Below are 26,381 nucleotides of genomic sequence, written 5' to 3'. Positions count from 1 at the left end.
AACTATTAGCCCCAAGCCATGCTTTGACTGAGGATTACGAAATTTGGTACACTAATGTGGTGTCTCAGGACCTACAAAAAAGTCTCTTGGAGTCAAGTTCAAAGTCGCACAGGAAGTCGGCCATTTTGGATCAAGTACGCGATTTAGTGGTTTTCGCACACGTTGTTTGGAGAGTGATGCTCCGTCGCCCTTTTCACCAATCTCCTTCAAACTTCTGCTATATACCCTTAAGACATAGGGGAAAAAATTCAACCGTCGGATTTTTCAAAAGTTGAAAGGTGTGGGCGTGGCTAAGCCTCAAACTTTGACCTGTCGCCACGCTACTCTTTTTTTCACAGCTCCCTACTGGACTCCTTTTACCCAATCACCAGGATTCTGTGGCAAACAGCAGTAGACAAGTTGAGGTTACTTGGTCTCCAGTACTGGCAGGTTTTGAAAAAAGGCGGGGCTTTGGGACCATGGCGAAAATCGCCATCACGCCATGGAAATACGTTTGTCTCTCATTTCTTCAGTTATCGTGATATTGCTACGAAACTTCTGGTGAGTGATCCTAGTCTGAGCTCCAAGAGAAATAGACAGCTGAATTTTGTGGGCGTGGCCTATGTTTTGAAATAGCGCCCCCTAGGACCATTTAAACTATTAGCCCCAAGCCATGCTTTGACTGAGGATTACGAAATTTGGTACACTAATGTGGTGTCTCAGGACCTACAAAAAAGTCTCTTGGAGTCAAGTTCAAAGTCGCACAGGAAGTCGGCCATTTTGGATCAAGTACGCGATTTAGTGGTTTTCGCACACGTTGTTTGGAGAGTGATGCTCCGTCGCCCTTTTCACCAATCTCCTTCAAACTTCTGCTATATACCCTTAAGACATAGGGGAAAAAATTTAACCGTCGGATTTTTCAAAAGTTGAAAGGTGTGGGCGTGGCTAAGCCTCAAACTTTGACCTGTCGCCACGCTACTCTTTTTTTCACAGCTCCCTACTGGACTCCTTTTACCCAATCACCAGGATTCTGTGGCAAACAGCAGTAGACAAGTTGAGGTTACTTGGTCTCCAGTACTGGCAGGTTTTGAAAAAAGGCGGGGCTTTGGGACCATGGCGAAAATCGCCATCACGCCATGGAAATACGTTTGTCTCATTTCTTCAGTTATCGTGATATTGCTACGAAACTTCTGGTGAGTGATCCTAGTCTGAGCTCCAAGAGAAATAGACAGCTGAAGTTTGTGGGCGTGGCCTATATTCTTAAATAGCGCCCCCTAGAGCCATTAAAACTTTCAGCCCCAAGCCATGCTTTGACTGAGGATTACGAAATTTGGTACACTAATGTGGGGTCTCAGGACCTACAAAAAAGTCTCTTGGAGCCAAGCGTAAAGTCGCACAGGAAGTCGGCCATTTTGGTGCAAGTACGTGATTTAGTGGTTTTCGCACACATTGTTTGGAGAGTGATGCTCCGTCGCCCTTTTCACCAATCACCTTCAAACTTCTGCAATACACTCTTAAGACATAGGGGAAAAAATTCAACCGTCGGATTTTTCAAAAGTTGAAAGGTGTGGGCGTGGCTAAGCCTCAAACGTTGACCTTTCGCCATTACTTTACTTGACTTAATAACTCCCATGTGCATGATCAGATCTTTTTCGAACTTTGTCTGTGTGATCATTGACCATATCTGTAAACAATGACAATGTGGACAGCTGACATCACCTAAGCCCCGCCCCCTGACTACAGGAATTTATTTTTTATGCTGAAATGCCCATATTTGTCCCCTCTAATTTAGTCAACATGACCCTAAGGTCATGCACTGTCTTCATGATGCTGTAATGACCATTCAGATCTGATAGCTTTCCAGAAAGGGAGGGGCTTTGATGCCATGGCGAATTCTGGCGTAACGCCGTAATCTTAATATTCAATTTAATGGTGAGCTCAGAGGGGATGCTGAGTCAGGGTGAGGAGGAGACTAGGAGGCCATTCGCGGTTTCTGGTGTCGGGGTGGTTGACGTTTCTGTTCTGTCAGACGTGCACTGGTGCGACGGCAGACCGGAGCGGCGCGGAGCTGCGAGGGCCGAACGACGCTGCTTGCAGCTTTAATTAGGCCCGAGCAGCGAAAGCGCTGCGAAGGCCTCTTGTTTTTGCTCTGATTATTATTATTTTTTGTTATTCCGTGCCCCCTTTGAACAGCTTTTTGGGGACCTTAACATACCCCAAAACTCACAATATTTTGCACACTTGTCAGGCCTGGTGAAAAATTTGATATTTTAAAGGTCCCAAAAAAATCGCAAAGAAAATGGCTGAACAGCGCCCCCTACAAAGTGAAAAAAAACCCTCTCCATAAAGCTTAGTTTATCGTACAGTTATGAAATTTGGTACACTTGTAGTACTCAACAGTCCGCACAGAAAAGTCTCTTGCAACCATGGTCAATATCAAACAGGAAGTCGGCCATTTTGGGTTGAAATGGCGATTTTTTGCCGTTTTTGCCGTTTTTAGGGTCCGTTTCTGATTGGATTGCTCGATCATTTTTCGCACGATCGTCTCAAAAATTGTGTAAAATTGCTCAGAAGGGATGGGCGAACAAAATGAGATAAGGATTCTGAGTTTTCGTATATGTTGAAGGGGCGGAGCCAGGCCTCGAAGTTTGACTACTCGCCAAAAATATTTAAATTGCTATAACTTCATAACTGAATGGAATAGAGTTACCAAACTTTCTGTGGTCATTCGTCATCCACCCACAAAGTAAATTGAAAGGTCGGATGATGACATCACACAAGCCCCGCCCCCTCAGGACCAAAAAGATCAAGTTTTACTGTGAAAGGTCCCAAATTGCCCCATTTCACTTAATCACCACAAATTTGTAGCTGGTAACTCAAGACAAGTGGGGGTTGCTTGGCGTCACTTTATGGGAGTTTTCGGCAGAGGGCGGGGCTGTGGTGGCGCGGCGAATTCAGGCGTACCGCCTTGGCCTTACGTTTGCCTCCCATTTCGTCATTTCCAAAGATATCGTCACGAAACTTCTTGTGAGTGATCCTAGTCCGGCCCCCCAAAAGATCTGATGTGAACATCTGGTGGGCGTGGCCTATTTTCTGAAATAGCGCCCCCTAGGACCATTAAAACTATTAGCCCCAAGCCATGCTTTGACTGAGGATTACGAAATTTGGTACACTAATGTGGTGTCTCAGGACCTACAAAAAAGTCTCTTGGAGTCAAGTTCAAAGTCGCACAGGAAGTCGGCCATTTTGGATCAAGTACGCGATTTAGTGGTTTTCGCACACGTTGTTTGGAGAGTGATGCTCCGTCGCCCTTTTCACCAATCTCCTTCAAACTTCTGCTATATACCCTTAAGACATAGGGGAAAAAATTCAACCGTCGGATTTTTCAAAAGTTGAAAGGTGTGGGCGTGGCTAAGCCTCAAACTTTGACCTGTCGCCACGCTACTCTTTTTTTCACAGCTCCCTACTGGACTCCTTTTACCCAATCACCAGGATTCTGTGGCAAACAGCAGTAGACAAGTTGAGGTTACTTGGTCTCCAGTACTGGCAGGTTTTGAAAAAAGGCGGGGCTTTGGGACCATGGCGAAAATCGCCATCACGCCATGGAAATACGTTTGTCTCTCATTTCTTCAGTTATCGTGATATTGCTACGAAACTTCTGGTGAGTGATCCTAGTCTGAGCTCCAAGAGAAATAGACAGCTGAATTTTGTGGGCGTGGCCTATGTTTTGAAATAGCGCCCCCTAGGACCATTTAAACTATTAGCCCCAAGCCATGCTTTGACTGAGGATTACGAAATTTGGTACACTAATGTGGTGTCTCAGGACCTACAAAAAAGTCTCTTGGAGTCAAGTTCAAAGTCGCACAGGAAGTCGGCCATTTTGGATCAAGTACGCGATTTAGTGGTTTTCGCACACGTTGTTTGGAGAGTGATGCTCCGTCGCCCTTTTCACCAATCTCCTTCAAACTTCTGCTATATACCCTTAAGACATAGGGGAAAAAATTTAACCGTCGGATTTTTCAAAAGTTGAAAGGTGTGGGCGTGGCTAAGCCTCAAACTTTGACCTGTCGCCACGCTACTCTTTTTTTCACAGCTCCCTACTGGACTCCTTTTACCCAATCACCAGGATTCTGTGGCAAACAGCAGTAGACAAGTTGAGGTTACTTGGTCTCCAGTACTGGCAGGTTTTGAAAAAAGGCGGGGCTTTGGGACCATGGCGAAAATCGCCATCACGCCATGGAAATACGTTTGTCTCATTTCTTCAGTTATCGTGATATTGCTACGAAACTTCTGGTGAGTGATCCTAGTCTGAGCTCCAAGAGAAATAGACAGCTGAAGTTTGTGGGCGTGGCCTATATTCTTAAATAGCGCCCCCTAGAGCCATTAAAACTTTCAGCCCCAAGCCATGCTTTGACTGAGGATTACGAAATTTGGTACACTAATGTGGGGTCTCAGGACCTACAAAAAAGTCTCTTGGAGCCAAGCGTAAAGTCGCACAGGAAGTCGGCCATTTTGGTGCAAGTACGTGATTTAGTGGTTTTCGCACACATTGTTTGGAGAGTGATGCTCCGTCGCCCTTTTCACCAATCACCTTCAAACTTCTGCAATACACTCTTAAGACATAGGGGAAAAAATTCAACCGTCGGATTTTTCAAAAGTTGAAAGGTGTGGGCGTGGCTAAGCCTCAAACGTTGACCTTTCGCCATTACTTTACTTGACTTAATAACTCCCATGTGCATGATCAGATCTTTTTCGAACTTTGTCTGTGTGATCATTGACCATATCTGTAAACAATGACAATGTGGACAGCTGACATCACCTAAGCCCCGCCCCCTGACTACAGGAATTTATTTTTTATGCTGAAATGCCCATATTTGTCCCCTCTAATTTAGTCAACATGACCCTAAGGTCATGCACTGTCTTCATGATGCTGTAATGACCATTCAGATCTGATAGCTTTCCAGAAAGGGAGGGGCTTTGATGCCATGGCGAATTCTGGCGTAACGCCGTAATCTTAATATTCAATTTAATGGTGAGCTCAGAGGGGATGCTGAGTCAGGGTGAGGTGCAGACTAGGAGGCCATTCGCGGTTTCTGGTGTCGGGGTGGTTGACGTTTCTGTTCTGTCAGACGTGCACTGGTGCCCCGGGCTGCCGTCCAGACCGGAGCGGCGCGGAGCTGCGAGGGCCGAACGACGCTGCTTGCAGCTTTAATTAGGCCCGAGCAGTGAAGCTGCGAAGGCCTATTGTATCTGCTCCGTTTCTTATTTTTTTTTTTTTTTTTTTTCTTTCTTTCTTTTTCTTCCGCGTCTTTGGGTGGCCTTTAGGGGGTCTTAGCATATCCAAAAACTCACCAAATTCTGGCCCAATATAGAAAGTGCGTGAAATTTACGTATTTCAGTGGCAACGTGAAAGTTGGTAAAAAAATGTTTCGACAGCGCCCCCTAGAAAATTAAAAATACCCCTCTGCTTTGACCTTTTTTCATAGTAGAATGATGAAATTTGGTACACTTGTAGAACTCAACAATACGCACAGAAAAGCCTCTTGCACCCATGGTCAATATCAAACAGGAAGTCGGCCATTTTGGACTAAAGTGGCCATTTTGACCCCGTTTTGGCCATTTCTAGGGTCTACATTTGGTTGAACAGTTTGGTCATTTTTCGCACGATTGTCTCAAAAATAGTGTGCGATCGAACAGAAGCGATAGATGAATCAAATGAGCAAATAAAATTGACTTTTCGTAAATACTGAAGGGGCGGGGCCAGGCCTCAAAGTTCAAGCACTCGCCAAAAAAATTCAAATTGCTTTAATTTCATAAATGAAAGAATTACAGTTAAAGTAATTATCTATGGACAATCGGCATCGCCCCCCGAAGACAAATGAATGGTCGATTGATGATGTCACATAAGTCCCGCCCCCTCAGGCCTTAAAAGGTCAAGTTTTACTGGGAAATTTTCCAAAATTCGCCCTTTAAACTAATCACCCCAAATTTGTAGCAGTTAACTGAAGACAAGTTGGGGTTGCTTGGCGTCACTTTATGGGAGTTTTCTGCAGAAGGCGGGGCTGTGACGGCGCGGCGAAGTCAGGCGTACCGATGTGGCCTTACGTTTGCCTCCCATTTCGCCATTTCTAGAGATATCGCCACAAAACCTCTTGGGAGTGATCCTAGTTCAGCCCCCCACAAAATGTGATGTGAACATCCGGTGGGCGTGGCCTATTTTCTGAAATAGCGCCCCCTAGGACCATTAAAACTGTCAGCCCCAAGCCATGCTTTGACTGAGGAGTAGAAAATTTGGTACACTAATGTGGTGTCTCAGGACCTAGAAAAAAGTCTCTTGGAGCCAAGTGCAAAGTCGCGCAGGAAGTCGGCCATTTTGGTCCAAGTACTCGATTTAGTGGTATTCGCACACGTTGTTTGGAGAGTGTTGCACCATTGCCCTTTTCATCAATCGCCTTCAACCATCTGCTATATACTCTTAAGACATAGATGAAAAAATTCAACCGTCGGATTTTATATAAGTATAAAGATGTGGGCGTGGCTAAGCCTCAAACTTTGACCTGTCGCCACGCCACTCTTTTTTTCACAGCTCCCTATTGGACTCCTTTTAACCAATCACCAGCAATCACTGGCAAATGGCAGCAGACAAGTTGAGGTCACTTGTTCTAAAGTACTGGCAGGTTTCGAATAAAGGCGGGGCTTTGGGAGCATGGCGAAATTCGCCATCACGCCATGGAAATACGTTTGTCTCTAATTTCTTCAATCATTGTGACATCGCCACACAATTTCTGATGAGTGATCCAACTCTGACCCCTAATAGAACTGCACAGCTGAAGTTTGTGGGCGTGGCCTATGTAATGAAATAGCGCCCCCTAGGACCATTAAAACTGTCAGCCCCAAGCCATGCTTTGACTGAGGATTACGAAATTTGATACACTAATGTGGGGTCTCAGGACCTACAAAAAAGTCTCTTGGAGCCAAGTGCAAAGTCGCGCAGGAAGTCGGCCATTTTGGTCCAAGTACTCGATTTAGTGGTATTCGCACACGTTGTTTGGAGAGTGTTGCACCATTGCCCTTTTCACCAATCGCCTTCAAACATCTGCTATATACTCTTAAGACATAGATGAAAAAATTCAACCGTCGGATTTTATATAAGTATAAAGGTGTGGGCGTGGCTAAGCCTCAAACTTTGACCTGTCGCCACGCCACTCTTTTTTTCACAGCTCCCTATTGGACTCCTTTTAACCAATCACCAGCAATCAATGGCAAATGGCAGCAGACAAGTTGAGGTCACTTGATCTATAGTACTGGCAGGTTTCGAATTAAGGCGGGGCTTTGGGAGCATGGCGAAATTCGCCATCACGCCATGAAAATACGTTTGTCTCTCATTTCTTCAATCATTGTGACATCACAACAAAATGTCTGATGAGTGATCCTAGTCTGACCCCCAGTAGAAATGGACAGCTGAAGTTTGTGGGCGTGGCCTATTTTCTTAAATAGCGCCCCCTAGGACCATTAAAACTGTCAGCCCCAAGCCATGCTTTCACTGAGGATTACGAAATTTGATACACTAATGTGGGGTCTCAGGACCTACAAAAAAGTCTCTTGGAGCCATGTGCAAAGTCGCACAGGAAGTCAGCCATTTTGGTCCAAGTACTCGATTTAGTGGTTTTCGCACACGTTGTTTGGAGAGTGTTGCACCATCGCCCTTTTCACCAATCGCCTTCAAACTTCTGCTATATACTCTTAAGACAAAGGGAGAAAAATTCAACCATCGGATTTTATATAAGTATAAAAGTGTGGGCGTGGCTAAGCCTCAAACTTTGACCTTTCGCCATTACATTACTTGACTTAACTCCCATGTGCATGATCAGATCTATATCAAACTGTGTCTGTGTGATCATTGACCACATCTCAAGACAATGACAATGTGGACAGCTGACATCACCTAAGCCCCGCCCCCTGACTACAGGAAGTCTATTTTTTATGGTGAAATGCCCATATTTGTCCCCTCTAATTTAGTCAACATGACACTAAGGTCATGCACTGTATTCATGATGTTGTAATGACCATTCAGATCTGCTAGCTTTTCAGAAAGGGAGGGGCTTTGATGCCATGGCGATTTCTTACTCTGACCCCTAATAGAATTGGACAGCTGAAGTTTGTGGGCGTGGCCTATTTTCTGAAATAGCGCCCCCCTAGGACCATTAAAACTATTTGCCCCAAGCCATGCTTTGACTGAGGATCACGAAATTTGGCACACTAATGTAGTGTCTCAGGACCTACAAAAAAGTCTCTTGGAGCCAAGTACAATGTCGCACAGGAGGTCGGCCATTTTTGTCCAAGTACTCGATTTAGTGGTTTTCGCACACGTTATTAGGAGAATGATGTCTCGTCGTCCTTTCCACCGATCACCTTCAAACTCCTGCTATATACTCTTAAGACATAGAGGAAAAAATTCAACCGTTGGATTTTAAATAAGTATAAAGGTGTGGGCGTGGCTAAGCCTCAAACTTTGACCAGTCGCCATTATGTTACTTGACTTAATAACTCCGATGTGCATGATCAGATCAATTTCAAATTTTGTCTGTGTGATCACTGACCCCATCTGAAGACAGTGACAATGTGGACAGCTGACATCACCTAAGCCCGCCCCATGACTACAGGAAGTCTACTGTTTTATGGTGAAATGTCCATATTTGTCCCCTCTAATTTAGTCAAGATGACACTAAGGTCATGCACTGTCTTCATGATGTTGTAATGACCATTCAGATCTGATAGCTTTTCAGAAAGGGGGGGCTTTTATGCCATGGCGATTTCTGGCGTGACGCTGTGACCTTACGTTTGACTGTAACTTCCACAAACAGCCTTCGATATGCCCGAGACTGAACATCACATCACCAGTGTAGTAAAGATAGAGAATCTCCTAGTGGTGAGACGTGTAATGGTGGGCTCAGAGGGGATGCTGAGTCAGGGTGAGGTGTGGACGCGGAGGCCGTTCACGGTTTCTGGTGTCGGGGTGGTTGACTTTCTGTTCTGCCAGACGTGCCCTGGTGCCCCCGGCTGCCGGCCAGGATGGACAAGCGCGGAGCTGGGTTTGGAGAGCGTCGGGGATGGAGCGGAGGGAGTGCGGAAGGAGGGCGAGCAGCTTCGCTGCGAGGGCCGAACGACGCTGCTTGCAGCTTTAATTATTATTATTTTTTGTTATTCCGTTCCCCCTTTGAACAGCTTTTTGGGGACCTTAACATACCCCAAAACTCACAATATTTTGCACACTTGTCAGGCCTGGTGAAAAATTTGATATTTTAAAGGTCCCAAAAAAATCGCAAAGAAAATGGCTGAACAGCGCCCCCTACAAAGTGAAAAAAACCCCTCTCCATAAAGCTTAGTTTATCGTACAGTTATGAAATTTGGTACACTTGTAGTACTCAACAGTCCGCACAGAAAAGTCTCTTGCAACCATGGTCAATATCAAACAGGAAGTCGGCCATTTTGGGTTGAAATGGCGATTTTTTGCCGTTTTTGCCGTTTTTAGGGTCCGTTTCTGATTGGATTGCTCGATCATTTTTCGCACGATCGTCTCAAAAATTGTGTAAAATTGCTCAGAAGGGATGGGCGAACAAAATGAGATAAGGATTCTGAGTTTTCGTATATGTTGAAGGGGCGGAGCCAGGCCTCGAAGTTTGACTACTCGCCAAAAATATTTAAATTGCTATAACTTCATAACTGAATGGAATAGAGTTACCAAACTTTCTGTGGTCATTCGTCATCCACCCACAAAGTAAATTGAATGGTCGGATGATGACATCACACAAGCCCCGCCCCCTCAGGACCAAAAAGATCAAGTTTTACTGTGAAAGGTCCCAAATTGCCCCATTTCACTTAATCACCACAAATTTGTAGCTGGTAACTCAAGACAAGTGGGGGTTGCTTGGCGTCACTTTATGGGAGTTTTCGGCAGAGGGCGGGGCTGTGGCGGCGCGGCGAATTCAGGCGTACCGCCGTGGCCTTACGTTTGCCTCCCATTTCGTCATTTCTAAAGATATCGTCACGAAACTTCTCGTGAGTGATCCTAGTCTGGCCCCTCAAACAATTTGATGTCAACATCCGGTGGGCGTGGCCTATTTTCTGAAATAGCGCCCCCTAGGACCATTAAAACTGTCAGCCCCAAGCCATGCTTTGACTGAGGATTACGAAATTTGGTACACTAATGTGGTATCTCAGGACCTACAAACAAGTCTCTTGGAGCCAAGTGCAAAGTCGCACAGGAAGTCGGCCATTTTGGTCCAAGTGCGCGATTTAGTGGTTTTCGCACACGTTGTTTGGAGAGTGATGCTCCGTCGCCCTTTTCACCAATCTCCTTCAAACTTCTGCTATATACTCTTAAGACATAGGGGAAAAAATTCAACCGTCGGATTTTTCAAAAGTTGAAAGATGTGGGCGTGGCTAAGCCTCAAACTTTGACCTGTCGCCACGCCACTCTTTTTTTCACAGCTCCCTACTGGACTCCTTTTACCCAAACACCAGGATTCTGTGGCAAACAGCAGTAGACAAGTTGAGGTTACTTTGTCTCCAGTACTGGCAGGTTTCGAAAAAAGGCGGGGCTTTGGGAGCATGGCGAAAATCGCCATCACGCCATGGAAATACGTTTGCCTCTCATTTCTTCATTTATCGTGATATCACCTCGAAATTTGTTGTGAGTGATCCTAGTCTGACCCCCAATAGAAATGGACAGCTAAAATTTGTGGGTGTGGCCAATTTTCTGAAATAGCGCCCCCTAGGACCATTAAAACTGTCAGCCCCAAGCCATGCTTTGACTGAGGATTACGAAATTTGGTACACTAATGTGGTGTCTCAGGACCTACAAAAAAGTCTCTTGGAGCAAAGGGCAAAAACGCACAGGAAGTCGGCCATTTTGGTCCAAGTGCGCGATTTAGTGGTTTTCGCACACGTTGTTTGGAGAGTGATGCTCCGTCGTCCTTTTCACCAATCGCCTTCAAACTTCTGCTATATACTCTTAAGATGTAGGGGAAAAAATTCAACCGTCGGATTTTTCAAAAGTTGAAAGGTGTGGGCGTGGCTAAGCCTCAAACTTTGACCTTTCGCCATGCCACTCTTATTTTCACAGCTCCCTATTGGACTCCTTTTACCCAATCACCAGGAATCTCAGGCAAATAGCAGTAGACCACTTGAGATCACTTGGTATGCAGTACTGGCAGGTTTCGAAAAAAGGCGGGGCTTTGGGAGCATGGCGAAAATCGCCATCACGCCATGGCAATACGCTTGCCTCTCATTTCTTCAGTTATCGTGATATTGCTACTAAACTTCTGGTGAGTGATCCTATTCTGACCCCCAAGAGAAATTCACAGCTGAAATTTGTGGGCGTGGCCTATTTTCTCAAATAGCGCCCACTAGAGCCATTAAAACTGTCAGCCCCAAGCCAAGCTTTGACTGAGGATTACGAAATTTGGTACACTAATGTGGTGTCTCAGGACCTACAAAAAAGTCTCTTGGAGCCAAGCGCAAAGTCGCACAGGAAGTCGGCCATTTTGGTCCAAATACTCGATTTAGTGGTTTTCTCACACATTGTATGGACAGTGATGCTCCATCGTCCTTTTCACCAATCTCCTTCAAATTTCTGCTATATACTCTTAAGTCATAGAGGAAAAAATTCAACTGTCGGATTTTTCAAAAGTTGAAAGGTGTGGGCGTGGCTAAGCCTCAAACTTTAACCTTTCGCCATTACATTACATGACTTAATAACTCCTAAGTGCATGATCAGATCTATTTCAAACTTTGTCTGTGTGATCACTGACCACATCTCAAGACAACGACAATGTGGACAGCTGACATCACCTAAGCCACGCCCCCTGACAACAGGAAGTATATTGTTTTATGGTGAAATACCCATATTTGTCCCATCTAATTTAGTGAACATGACAGTAAGGTCATACACTGTCTTCATGATGTTGTAATGACCATTCAGATCTGATAGCTTTCCAGAAAGGGAGGGGATTTGATGCCATGCTGAATGCTGGCATGACGCCATGACCGTATATTTGACTGTAACTTCCACAAACGGCCTCCGATTTGCCCGAGACTGAACATGGCAATGAACAATCATGCCCTTTAGCCAATGAGGCACAAACGGTTGGTGAATGTTATATAATGTCACCAAAGCTGACCTCAATGGGACTTTTCTGTAGTTGGTCACAGCGCCCCCTAGATAACGTTATCCTTCAATAACTTTAAAAAACATGGTCAGAATAGCATTAAAGTTGGTCACTGTCATCACATCACCAGTGTGGTTAAGATAGAGGATTCCCTAGTGGTGAGACATAAAATATAATGGTGGGCTCAAAGGGGATGCTGAGTCAGGGTGAGGTGCGGACGAGGTGGCCGTTAGCAGTTTCGGGTGTCGGGGTGGTCGATGTTTCTGTTTCGCAGACGTAGCCGGGTGCCCCGGGCTGCCGGCCAGGCCGGAGCGGCGCGGAGCTGCGAGGGCCGAACGACGCTGCTTGCAGCTTTAATTGCTCTGATTATTCTTTCTTTTTTGTTATTCTTAGCCCGCTTTGAACGGCTTTTTGGGGACCTTAACATACCCCAAAACTCACAATATTTTGCACACTTGTCAGGCCTGGTGAAAAATTTGATATTTTAAAGGTCCCAAAAAAATCGCAAAGAAAATGGCTGAACAGCGCCCCCTACAAAATGAAAAAAACCCCTCTCTATAAAGCTTAGTTTATCGTACAGTTATGAAATTTGGTACACTTATAGTACTCAACGGTCCGCACAGAAAAGTCTCTTGCAAGCATGGTCAATATCAAACAGGAAGTCGGCCATTTTGGGTTGAAATGGCGATTTTTAGCCGTTTTGGCCGTTTTTAGGGTCCGTTTCTGATTGGATTGCTCGATCATTTTTCGCACGATTGTCTCAAAATTTGTGGAAAATTGCTCAGAAGGGATGGGCGAACAAAATGAGACGAGGATTCTGAGTTTTCGTATATGTTGAAGGGGCGGGGCCAGGCCTCAAAGTTTGACTACTCGCCAAAAATATTTAAATTGCTATAACTTCATAACTGAATGGAATAGAGTTACCAAACTTTCTGTGGTCATTCGTCATCCACCCACAAAGTAAATTGAATGGTCAGATGATGACATCACACAAGCCCCGCCCCCTCAGGACCAAAAAGATCAAGTTTTACTGTGAAAGGTCCCAAATTGCCCCATTTCACTTAATCACCACGAATTTGTAGCTGGTAACTCAAGACAAGTGGGGGTTGCTTGGCGTCACTTTATAGGAGTTTTCGGCAGAGGGCGGGGCTGTGGCGGCGCGGCGAAGTCAGGCATACCACCGTGGCCTTACGTTTGCCTCCCATTTCGTCATTTCTAAAGATATTGTCACGAAACTTCTTGTGAGTGATCCTAGTCCGGTCCCTCACAAAATTTGTTGTGAACATCCGGTGGGCGTGGCCTATTTTCTGAAATAGCGCCCCCTAGGACCATTAAAACTGTCAGCCCCAAGCCATGCTTTGACTGAGGATTACGAAATTTGGTACACTAATGTGGGGTCTCAGGACCTACAAAAAAGTCTCTTGGAGCCAAGTGCAATGTCGCACAGGAAGTCAGCCATTTTGGTCCAAGTACTCGATTTAGTGGTTTTCGCACACGTTGTTTGGAGAGTGATGCTCCGTCGCCCTTTTCACCAATCGCCTTCAAACGTCTGCTATATACTCTTAAGACTTAAAGGAAAAAATTCAACCGTCGGATTTTAAATAAGTATAAAGGTGTGGGCGTGGCTAAGCCTCAAACTTTGACTTGTCGCCACGCTACTCTTTTTTTCACAGCTCCCTATTGGGCTCCTTTTACCCAATCACCAGGAATCTCTGGCAAATAGCAGCACACAAATTGAGGTCACTTGGTCTCCAGTACTGGCAGGTTTTGAAAAAAGGCAGGGCTTTGGGAGCATGGCGAATTTTGCCATAAAGCCATGGAAATACGCTTGCCTCTCATTTCTTCATTTATCGTGATATCACCTCGATATTTGTTGTGAGTGATCCTAGTCTGACCCCCAATAGAAATAGACAGCTGAAGTTTGTGGGCGTGGCCTATTTTCTGAAATAGCGCCCCCTAGGACCATTAAAACTGTCAGCCCCTAGCCATGCTTTGACTGAGGATTAGGAAATTTGATACACTAATGTGGTGTCTCAGGACCTACAAAAAAGTCTCTTGGAGCTAAGTGCAAATTCGCACAGGAAATCGGCCATTTTGGTCCAAGTACTCGATTTAGTGGTTTTCGCACACGTTGTTTGGAGAGTGATGCTCCGTTACCCTTTTCACCAGTCGCCTTCAAACTTCTGCTATGTACTCTTAAGACAAAGGTGAAAAAATTCAACCGTCGAATTTTAAATAAGTATAAAGGTGTGGGCGTGGCTAAGCCTCAAACTTTGACCTTTCGCCATTACATTACTTGACTTAATAACTCCCATGTGCATTATCAGATCTATATCAAACTTTGTCTGTGTGATCACTGACCACATCTCAAGACAATGACAATGTGCACAGCTGACATCACCTAAGCCCCGCCCCCTGAATACAGGAAGTCTATTGTTTTATGCTGAAATGCCCATATTTGTCCCCTCTAATTTAGTCAACATGACACTAAGGTCATGCTCGGTCTTCATGATGCTGTAATGACCATTCAGATCTGAGAGCTTTCCAGATAGGGAGGGGATTTGATGCCATGGCGAATTCTAGCGTGGCGCCATGACCTTACGTTTGACTGCAACTTCCACAAACAGCCTCCGATCTGCCCGAGACTGAACATGGCAATGAACAATCATGCCCTTTAGCCAACGAGTCACAAACGGTTGGTGAACGTTGTATGATATCACCACAGTGCCCCCTACATACCTTTAAAACTGTAATAACTCCTCCAGACGAGGTTTTAACTGCACCAAACTTGCTATGTGTCATCACACAAAGGCACCCAACACAATCCTGTGGTAATTGGTTCATATCGCTTTAGCTCCGCCCCCTTGCAGATATTTAGCCCTGAATAACACATGCATGATGCAATTCACACCAAACTGCACACAAATGACTTTCATCAACCTACAAACTTCTTCATGGAATATTTCCTAAATTTGGGACAGTGCCCCCTAGTTTCAAAAAACCTTTGTAACTTCTGCAAAAAAGCTCCTAACTATATCAAAGTTGGTGAGAGTCATCACACAACTGCAATCAACACATGTAGATGCTCACTTGTTCAAATCACTTTAACTCCGCCCACTTACAGCTTTTTGTCTCTAGATGACCCATGCAACGTTTGATTGATGCCAAATTAACTGAAAACCATTTTTGATGACCAAAGATGACCTCTATGGGATTTAGTTGTAAATGGTCACAGCGCCCCCTAGATAGGTTTAGACTTTATTAACTTCTAAAGACAAAGCCAGAATGGCATTATAATTGGCTTGTGACATCACGTGACTGCACAAAACACATTGATGTGGTTGTTGGTTCAAATCCCTGTAGCTCCGCCCCTTTCAGCTCACTGGCTCTAGATAACACACACAACATCCATTTGATGCCAAAATAACAGAAAACTGTTGTGGTCAGCCAAAGCAGACCTCAATGGGATTTTTCTGTAGTTGGTCACAGCGCCCCCTAGATAACTTTATCTTTTGATAACTTTAAAAAACATTGTCAGAAAAGCTTTACAGTTGGTCTGTGTCATCACAACACCAGTGTGGTAAAGAAAATAGTATGCCCTAGTGGTGAGGCGTGTAATATAATGGTGGGCTCAGAGGGGATGCTGAGTCAGGGTGAGGTGTGGACGAGGTGACCGTTAGGGGTTTCTGGTGTCAGGGTGGTGGACTTTTCTGTTCCGCGGACGTGCCCTGGTGCCCCGGGCTGCCGGCCAGGCCGGAGCGGCGCGGAGCTGCGAGGGCCGAACGACGCTGCTTGCAGCTTTAATTAGGCCCGAGCAGCGAAAGCGCTGCGAAGGCCTCTTGTTTTTGCTCTGTTTATTAGGCCCGAGCAGCAAAGCGCTGCGAAGGCCTCTTGTTTTTGCTCTGTTTATTATTAGGCCCGAGCAGCGAAAGCGCTGCGAAGGCCTCTTGTTTTTGCTCTGTTTATTATTAGGCCCGAGCAGCGAAGCGCTGCGAAGGCCTATTGTATCTGCTCCGTTTATTATTATTACGCTTTCTTTTTTCTTCCGCGTCTTTGGGTGGCCTTTAGGGGGTCTTAGCATATCCAAAAAGTCACCAAATTCTGGCCCAATATAGAAAGTGCGTGAAATTTACGTATTTCACTGGCGATGTGAAAGTTGATAAAAAAGTGGCTCGACAGCGCCCCCTAAAGAGTGAAAAATACCCCTCTCCATAAAGCTTAGTTTATCGTACAGTTATGAAATTTGGTATACTGGTACTACTCAACAGTCCGCACAAAAAAGCCTCTTGCAACCATGGTCAATATAAAACAGGAAGTCGGCCATTTTGGGTTGAAATGGCGATTTTTAGCCGTTTTGGCCATTTCTAGGGTCTATATTTGGTTGAACAGTTTCGTCATTTTTCGTACCATAGTCTCAAAAATAGTGTGCCATCGAACAGAAGCGATGGACGCTTCAAATGAGAAAATAAAATTGACTTTTCGTAAATACTGAAGGGGCGGGGCCAGGCCTCAAAGTTCGAGCACTCGCCAAAAAAATTCAAATTGCTATAATTTCACAAATGAAAGAATTACAGTTAAAGTAACTTTCTATGGATAATCGTCATCGCCCCCCGAAGACAAATGAATGGTCGCTGGATGATGTCACACAAGCCCCGCCCCCTCAGGACTTAAAACGTCAAGTTTTACTGGGAAATTTTCCAAAATTCGCCCTGTCGAATAATCAGCCCGAATTTGTAGCAGGTAACTGAAGAGAAGTTGGCGTTGCTTGACGTCACTTTATGGGTGTTTTCTGCAGAAGGCGGGGCTGTGGCGACGCGGCGAAGTCAGGCGTACCGCCGTGACCATACATGTGCCTCCCATGTCGTCATTTCAATAGATACAGTCACGAAACGTCTTGTGAGTGATCCTAGTCCGGCCCCCCAAAAGATCTCATGTGAACATCAAATGGGCGTGGCCTATTTTCTGAAATAGCGCCCCCTAGGTCCATTAAAACTGTCAGCCCCAAGCCATGCTTTGACTGAGGAGTACGAAATTTGGTACACTAATGTGGGGTCTCAGGACCTACAAAAAAGTCTCTTTGAGCCAAGTGCAAAGTCGCACAGGAAGTCGGCCATTTTGGTCCAATTACTCGATTTAGTGGTTTTCACACACGTTATTAGGAGAATGATGTCTCGTCGTCCTTTCCACCTATCACCTTCAAACTCCTGCTATATAATCTTAAGACATAGAGGAAAAAATTCAACCGTCGGATTTTATACAAGTATAAAGGTGTGGGCGTGGCTAAGCCTCAAACTTTGACCTTTCGCCATTACATTACTTGACTTAACAACTCCCATGTGCATGATCAGATCTATATCAAACTCCGTCTGTGTGATCATTGACCACATCTCAAGACAATGACAATGTGGACAGCTGACATCACCTATGCCCCGCCCCCTGACTACAGGAAGTCTATTTTTTAATGGTGAAATGCCCATATTTGTCCCCTCTACTTTAGTCAACATGACACTAAGGTCATGCACTGTCTTCATGATGTTGTAATGACCATTCAGATCTGATAGCTTTTCAGAAAGGGAAGGGCTTTGATGCCACGGCGAATTCTGGCGTGACGCCGTGACCTTACGTTTGACTGTAACTTCCACTAACAACCTCCGATCTGCCCGAGACTGAACATGGCAATCAACAATCATGCCCTTTATTCAACGAGGCACACACCGTTGGTGAAAGTTGTGTAATGTCACCACAGCGCCCCCTACACACCATTAAAACTGTAATAACTCCTACAGACGAGGTCGTAACTGCACCAAACTTGCTATGTGTACTCACACAATGGCACCCACCACAGTCCTGTGGTAAGTTGTTGATATTGCTTTAGCTCCGCCCCCTGACAGATATTAGGCCCTTAATAACACATGCATGATGCAATTCACACCAAACTGCACACAAATGACTGTCATCAACCTACAAACTTCTTCATGGAATAATTCTTAAATTTGGGACAGCGCCCCCTAGATACAAAAAACCTTTGTAACTTCTGCAAAAAAGTTCCAAACTACATCAAACATTGTGGGAGTCATCACACATCTGCAATCAACACATGTATGTGATCACTTGTTCAATTCACTTTAACTCCACCCACTTACAGCTTTTTGTCTCTAGATGACCCATGCAACGTTTGATTGATTCCAAATTAACAGAAAACCATCTTTGATGACCAAAGATGACCTCTATGGCATTTACTTGTAAATGGTCACAACGCCCCCTAGATGGGTTCAAACTTTATTAACTTCTAAAGTCAAAGTCAGAATGGCATTATACTTGGCTTGTGACATCACGTGACTGCACCAAACACATTGATGTGGTTGTTGATTCAAATCCCTGTAGCTCCGCCCCTTTCAGCTCACTGGCTTTAGATAACACACACAACGTCCGTTTGATGCCAAAATAACAGAAAACTGTCCTTGTCAACCAAAGCTGACCTCAATGGGATTTTTCTGTAATTGATCACAGCGCCCCCTAGATAACTTTAACTTTCGAAAACTTTAATAAATATGGGCAAAAAAGCACTAAAGTTGGTCTGTGTCATCACACCAACAGTGTGCTAAAGATAAAGTATGCCCTAGTGGTGAGACATGTAATATAATGGTAGGCTCGGAGGGGATGCTGATTCAGGGTGAGGTGTGGATGAGGTGACTGTTAGCTTTTCTTGGTGTCAGGGTGGTGGACGTTTCAGTCCGTGGACGTGCCCTGGTGCCCCGTGCTGCCGGCCAGGACGGAGCGGCGGGGAGTTGGGTTTGGAGAGCATCGGGGATGGAGCGGAGGGGGTGCGGAAGGAGGGTGAGCATCTTCGCTGCGAGGGCCGAACGACGCTGCTTGCAGCTTTAATTATTATTATTTTTTTTTTCTTTTTTTTTCTTCCGCGTCTTTGGATGGCCTTTAGGGGGTCTTAGCATATCCAAAAAGTCACCAAATTCTGGCCCAATATAGAAAGTGCGTGAAATTTACGTATTTCACTGGCAACGTGAAAGTTGGTAAAAAAATGTTTCAACAGCGCCCCCTGGAAAATTAAAAATACCCCTCCGCTTTGACCTTTTTTCATAGTAGAGTGATGAAATTTGGTACACTTGTAGAACTCAACAATACGCACAGAAAAGCCTCTTGCACCCATGGTCAATATCAAACAGGAAGTCGGCCATTTTGGACTAAAGTGGCCATTTTGACCCCGTTTTGGCCATTTCTAGGGTCTATATTTGGTTTAACAGTTTGGTCATTTTTCGCACGATCGTCTCAAAAATAGTGTGCGATCGAACAGAAGCGATGGACGATTAAAATGAGACAATAAAATTGACTTTTCGTAAATACTGAAGGGGCGGGACCAGGCCTCAAAGTTCGAGCACTCGCCAAAAAAATTCAAATTGCTATAGATTCATAAATGAAAGAATTACAGTTAAAGAAATGTTCTAAGGACAATCGTCGTCGACCTCCGAAGACAAATGAATGGTCGATTGATGATGTCACATAAGCCCCGCCCCCTCAGGACTTAAAAGGTCAAGATTTACTGGGAAATTTTCCAAAATTCGCCCTTTCCAATAACCACCCCAAATTTGTAGCGGGTAACTGAAGACAAGTTGGGGTTGCTTGGCGTCACTTTATGGGAGTTTTCTCCAGAAGGCGGGGCTGTGGCGGCGCGGCGAAGTCAGGCGTACCGCTTAGGCCTTACGTTTGCCTCCCATTTCGACATTTCTAGAGATATCGCCACAAAACCTCTTGGGAGTGATCCTAGTTCAGCCCCCCACAAAATGTGATGTGAACATCCGGTGGGCGTGGCCTATTTTCTGAAATAGCGCCCCCTAGGACCATTAAAACTGTCAGCCCCAAGTCATGCTTTGACTGAGGATTATGAAATTTGGCACACTAATGTGGTGTCTCAGGACCTACAAAAAAGTCTCTTGGAGCCAAGTGCAAAGTCGCACAGGAAGTCGGCCATTTTGGTCCAAGTACTCGATTTAGTGGTTTTCGCACACGTTGTTTGGAGAGTGATGCTCCATCGCCCTTTTCACCAATCGCCTTCAAACTTCTGCTATAGACTCTTAAGACATAAAGGAAAAAATTCAACCGTCGGATTTTAAATAAGTATAAAGGTGTGGGCGTGGCTAAGCCTCAAACTTTGACCTGTCACCACGCCACTCTTTTTTTCACAGCTACCTATTGGACTCCTTTTACCCAATCGCCAGCAATCTCTGGCGAATAGCAGCTGACAAGTTGAGGTCACTTAGTCTCCAGTACTGGCAGGTTTTGAAAAAAGGCGGGGCTTTGGGAGCATGGCAAAATTCACCATCACGCCATGGCAATACGTTTGCCTCTCATTTCTTCAATTATCGTGCCATCACCACAAAATGTCTGGTGAGTGATCCTAGTCTGACCCCCAATAGATTTGGACAGCTGTAGTTTGTGGGCGTGGCCTATTTTCTGAAATGGCGCCCTCTAGGACCATTAAAACTGTCAGCCCCTAGCCATGCTTTGACTGAGGAGTACGAAATCTGGTACACTAATGTGGTGTCTCCGGTCCTACAAAAAAGTCTCTTGGAGCCAAGTGCAAAGTCGCACAGGAAGTCGGCCATTTTGGTCCAAGTAGTCGATTTAGTGGTTTTCGCACACGTTGTTTGGAGAGTGTTACACCATTGCCCTTTTCACCAATCACCTTCAAACTTCTGCTATAGACTCTTAAGACAAAGGGGAAAAAATTCAACCTACGGATTTTAAATAAGTATAAAGGTGTGGGCGTGGCTAAGCCTCAAACTTTGACCTGTCGCCACGCCACTCTTTTTTTCACAGCTCCCTATTGGATTCCTTTTGTTTTTGCTCTGATTATTATTATTTTTTGTTATTCCGTGCCCCCTTTGAACAGCTTTTTGGGGACCTTAACATACCCCAAAACTCACAATATTTTGCACACTTGTCAGGCCTGGTGAAAAATTTGATATTTTAAAGGTCCCAAAAAAATCGCAAAGAAAATGGCTGAACAGCGCCCCCTACAAAGTGAAAAAAAACCCTCTCCATAAAGCTTAGTTTATCGTACAGTTATGAAATTTGGTACACTTGTAGTACTCAACAGTCCGCACAGAAAAGTCTCTTGCAACCATGGTCAATATCAAACAGGAAGTCGGCCATTTTGGGTTGAAATGGCAATTTTTTGCCGTTTTTGCCGTTTTTAGGGTCCGTCTCTGATTGGATTGCTCGATCATTTTTCGCACGATCGTCTCAAAAATTGTGTAAAATTGCTCAGAAGGGATGGGCGAACAAAATGAGATAAGGATTCTGAGTTTTCGTATATGTTGAAGGGGCGGAGCCAGGCCTCAAAGTTTGACTACTCGCCAAAAAAATTTAAATTGCTATAACTTCATAATTGAATGGAATAGAGTTACCAAACTTTCTGTGGTCATTTGTCATCGACCCACAAAGTAAATTGAATGGTCGGTTGATGACATCACACAAGCCCCGCCCCCTCAGGACCAAAAAGGTCAAGTTTTACTGTGAAAGGTCCCAAATTGCCCCATTTCACTTAATCACCACAAATTTGGAGCTGGTAATTCAAGGCAAGTGGGGGTTGCTTGGCGTCACTTTATGGGAGTTTTCGGCAGAGGGCGGGGCTGTGGCGGCGCGGCGAAGTAAGGCGTACCGCCGTGGCCTTACGTTTGCCTCCCATTTCTTTATTTCTAAAGATGTCGTCACGAAACTTCTTGTGAGTGATCCTAGTCTGGCCCCCCAAAAAATCTGACGTGAACATCCGGTGGGCGTGGCCAATTTTCTGAAATAGCGCCCCCTAGGACCATTAAAACTGTCAGCCCCAAGCCATGCTTTGACTGAGGATTACGAAATTTGGTACACTAATGTGGTGTCTCAGGACCTACAAAAAAGTCTCTTGGAGCCAAGTGCAAAGTCGCACAGGAAGTCGGCCATTTTGGTCCAAGTGCGCGATTTAGTGGTTTTCACACACGTTGTTTGGAGAGTGATACTCCGTCGCCCTTTTCACCAATCACTTTCAAACTTCTGCTATATAGTCTTAAGACATAGAGGAAAACATTCAACCGTCGGATTTTAAATAAGTATAAAGGTGTGGGCGTGGCTAAGCCTCAAACTTTGACCTTTCGCCACGCCACTCTTTTTTTCACAGCTCCTTATTGGACTCCTTTTACCCAATCACCAGGAATCTCTGGTAAATAGCAGCAGGCAAGTTGAGGTCACTTGGTCTCCAGTACTGGAAGGTTTTGAAAAAAGGCGGGGCTTTGGGAGCATGGCGAAATTCGCCATCACGCCATGGAAATACGTTTGCCTCTCATTTCTTCATTTATCGTGATATCACCTCGACCATTGTTGTGAGTGATCCTAGTCTGACCCCCAATAGAAAAGGTCAGCTTAAGTTTGTGGGCGTGGCCTATTTTCTGTATTAGCGCCCCCTAGGACCATTAAAACTGTCAGCCCCAAGCCATGCTTTGACTGAGGATTACGAAATTTGGTACACTAATGTGGTGTCTCAGGACCTACAAAAAAGTCTCTTGGAGCCAAGTGCAAAGTCGCACAGGAAGTCGGCCATTTTGGTCCAAGTACTCGATTTAGTGGTTTTCACACACGTTGTTTGGAGAGTGATGCTCCGTCGCCCTTTTCACCAATCGCCTTCGAGCTTCTGCTATATACTCTTAAGACATAGAGGAAAAAATTTAACCGTCGGATTTTAAATAAGTATAAAGGTGTGGGCGTGGCTAAGCCTCAAACTTTGACCTTTCGCCACGCCATTCTTTTTTTCACAGCTCCCTATTGGACTCCTTTTACCCAATCACCTGGAATCTCTGGTAAATAGCAGCTGACAAGTTGAGGTCACTTGGTCTACAGTACTGGCAGGTTTTGAAAAAAGGCGGGGCTTTGGGAGCATGGCGAAATTCGCCATCACGCCATGGCAATACGTTTGCCTCTCATTTCTTCAATTATCGTGACATCGCCACAAAATGTCTGGTGAGTGATCCTAGTCTGACCCCCAATAGAAATGGGCATCTGAGATTTGTGGGCGTGGCCTATATTCTGAAATAGCGCCCCCTAGGACCATTAAAACTGTCAGCCCCAAGACAAGGTTTGACTGAGGATTACGAAAATTGGTACACTCATGTAGGGTCTCTGGCCCTACAAAAAAGTCTCTTGGAGCCAAGCGCAATTTCGCACAGGAGGTCGGCCATTTTGGTCCAAGTACTCGATTTAGTGGTTTTCGCACACGTTGTTTGGACATTGATGGCCCGTTGCCCTTTACACCGATCACCTTCAAACTTATGCTATGTACTTTTAAGTCAAAGGGGAAAAAATTCAACCGTCGGATTTTAAATAAGTATAAAGGTGTGGGCGTGGCTAAGCCTCAAACTTTGACCTTTCGCCATGACATTACTTGACTTAATAACTCCCATGTGCATGATCAGATCTAATTCAAACTTTGTCTGTGTGATCACTGACCACATCTCAAGACAAAGACAATGTGGACAGCTGACATCACCTAAGCCCCGCCCCCTGACAACAGGAAGTCTATTGTTTTATGGTGAAATGCCCATATTTGTCCCCTCTAATTTAATGAAAATGACACTCAGGTCATACAGTGTCTTCATGATGTTTTAAAGACCATTCAGATCTGATAGCTTTCCAGAAAGGGAGGGGCTTTGATGTCATGGTGAATGCTGGCGTGACGCCATGACCTTACATTTGACTGTAACTTCCACAAACGGCCTCCGATTTGCCCGAAACTGAATATGGCAATGAACAATCATGCCCTTTAGCCAATGAGGCACAAACGGTTGGTGAATGTTATATAATGTCACCAAAGCTGACCTCAATGGGACTTTTCTGTAGTTGGTCACAGCGCCACCTAGATAACGTTATCCTTCGATAACTTTAAAAAACATGGTCAGAATAGCATTAAAGTTGGTCACTGTCATCACACCACCAGTGTGGTAAAGATAGAGGATTCCCTAGTGGTGAGACATAAAATATAATGGTGGGCTCAAAGGGGATGCTGAGTCAGGGTGAGTTGCGGACAAGGTGGCCGTTAGCAGTTTCTGGTGTTGGGGTGGTCGACGTTTGTGTTCTGCGGACGTGCCCTGGTGCCCCGGGCTGCCGGCCAGGCCGGAGCGGCGCGGAGCTGCGAGGGCCGAACGACGCTGCTTGCAGCTTTAATTATTCTTTCTTTCTTTATTATTCTTAGCCCGCTTTGAACGGCTTTATGGGGACCTTAACATACCCCAAAACTCACAATATTTTGCAAACTTGTCAGGCCTGGTGAAAAATTTGATATTTTAAAGGTCCCAAAAAAATCGCAAAGAAAATGGCTGAACAGCGCCCCCTACAAAGTGAAAAAAAACCCTCCCCATAAAGCTTAGTTTATCGTACAGTTATGAAATTTGGTACACTTGTAGTACTCAACAGTCCGCACAGAAAAGTCTCTTGCAAGCATGGTCAATATGAAACAGGAAGTCGGCCATTTTGGGTTGAAATGGCGATTTTTTGCCGTTTTTGCCGTTTTTAGGGTCCGTTTCTGATTGGATTGCTCGATCATTTTTCGCACGATCGTCTCAAAAATTGTGTAAAATTGCTCAGAAGGGATGGGCGAACAAAATGAGACAAGGATTCTGACTTTTCGTATATGTTGAAGGGGCGGGGCCAGGCCTCGAAGTTTGACTACTCGCCAAAAAATTTTAAATTGCTATAACTTAATAACTGAAAGGAATAGAATTACCAAACTTTCTGTGGTCATTCGTCATCCTGCCACAAAGTAATTTGAATGGTCGGATGATGACATCACACTAGCCCCGCCCCCTCAGGACCAAAAAGGTCAAGTTTTACTGTGAAAGGGCCCAAATTGCCCCATTTCACTTAATCACCACAAACTTGTAGCTGGTAACTCAAGACAAGTGGAGGTTGCTTGGCGTCACTTTATGGGAGTTTTCGGCAGAAGGCGGGGCTGTGGCGGCGCGGCGAAGTCAGGCGTACCGCCGTGGCCTTACGTTTGCCTTCCATTTCGTCATTTCTAAAGATATCGTCACGAAACTTGTTGTGAGTGATCCTAGTCCGGCCCCTCAAAAGATCTGATGTGAACATCCGGTGGGCGTGGCCTATTTTCTGAAATAGCGCCCCCTAGGACCATTAAAACTGTCAGCCCCAAGCCATGCTTTGACTGAGGAGTACGAAATTTGGTACACTAATGTGGTGTCTCAGGACCTACAAAAAAGTCTCTTGGAGCCAAGTGCAAAGTTGCACAGGAAGTCGGCCATTTTGGTCCAAGTACGCAATTTAGTGGTTTTTGCACACGTTGTTTGGAGAGTGATGCTCCGTCGCCATTTTCACCAATCTCCTTCAAACTTCTGCCATCTGCTCTTAAGACATAGAGGAAAAAATTCAACTGTCGGATTTTTCAAAAGTTGAAAGGTGTGGGCGTGGCTAAGCCTCAAACTTTGACCTGTCGCCGCACCACTCTTTTTTTTCACAGCTCCCTACTGGACTCCTTTTACCCAATCAGCAGGAGTCTCTGGCAAATAGCAGTAGACAACTTGAGGTCACTTGGTATCCAGTACTGGAAGGTTTCAAAAAAAGGCAGGGCTTTGGGAGCATGGCGAAAATCGCCATCACGCCATGGAAATACGTTTGCCTCTCATTTCTTCATTTATCGTGATATCGTTAGGAAACTTCTTGTGAGTGATCCTAGTCTGACCACAAAGAGACATAGACAGCTGAAATATGTGGGCGTGGCCTAATTTCTGAAATAGCGCCCCCTAGGACCATTTAAACTAATAGCCCCAAGCCATGCTTTGACTGAGGATTACGAAATTTGGTACACTAATGTGGTGTCCCAGGACCTACAAAAAAGTCTCTTGGAGCCAATCACAAAATTGCACAGGAAGTCGGCCATTTTGGTCCAAGTACGCGATTTAGTGGTTTTCGCACACGTTGTTTGGAGAGTGATGCTCCGTCGCCCTTTTCACCAATCGCCTTCAAACTTCTGCTATATACTCTTAAGGCATAGGGGAAAAAATTCAACCGTCGGATTTTTCAAAAGTTGAAAGGTGTGGGCGTGGCTAAGCCTCAAACTTTGACCTTTCGCCATTACTTGACTTAATAACTCCCATGTGCATGATCAGATCTTTTTCGAACTTTGTCTGTGTGATCATTGACCATATCTGTAAACAATGACAATGTGGACAG

This window comes from Nothobranchius furzeri, chromosome 5 (assembly GCF_043380555.1).
Source record: "Nothobranchius furzeri strain GRZ-AD chromosome 5, NfurGRZ-RIMD1, whole genome shotgun sequence".
Lineage (NCBI taxonomy): Eukaryota > Metazoa > Chordata > Actinopteri > Cyprinodontiformes > Nothobranchiidae > Nothobranchius > Nothobranchius furzeri.
This window is presented reverse-complemented; position numbering follows the sequence as displayed.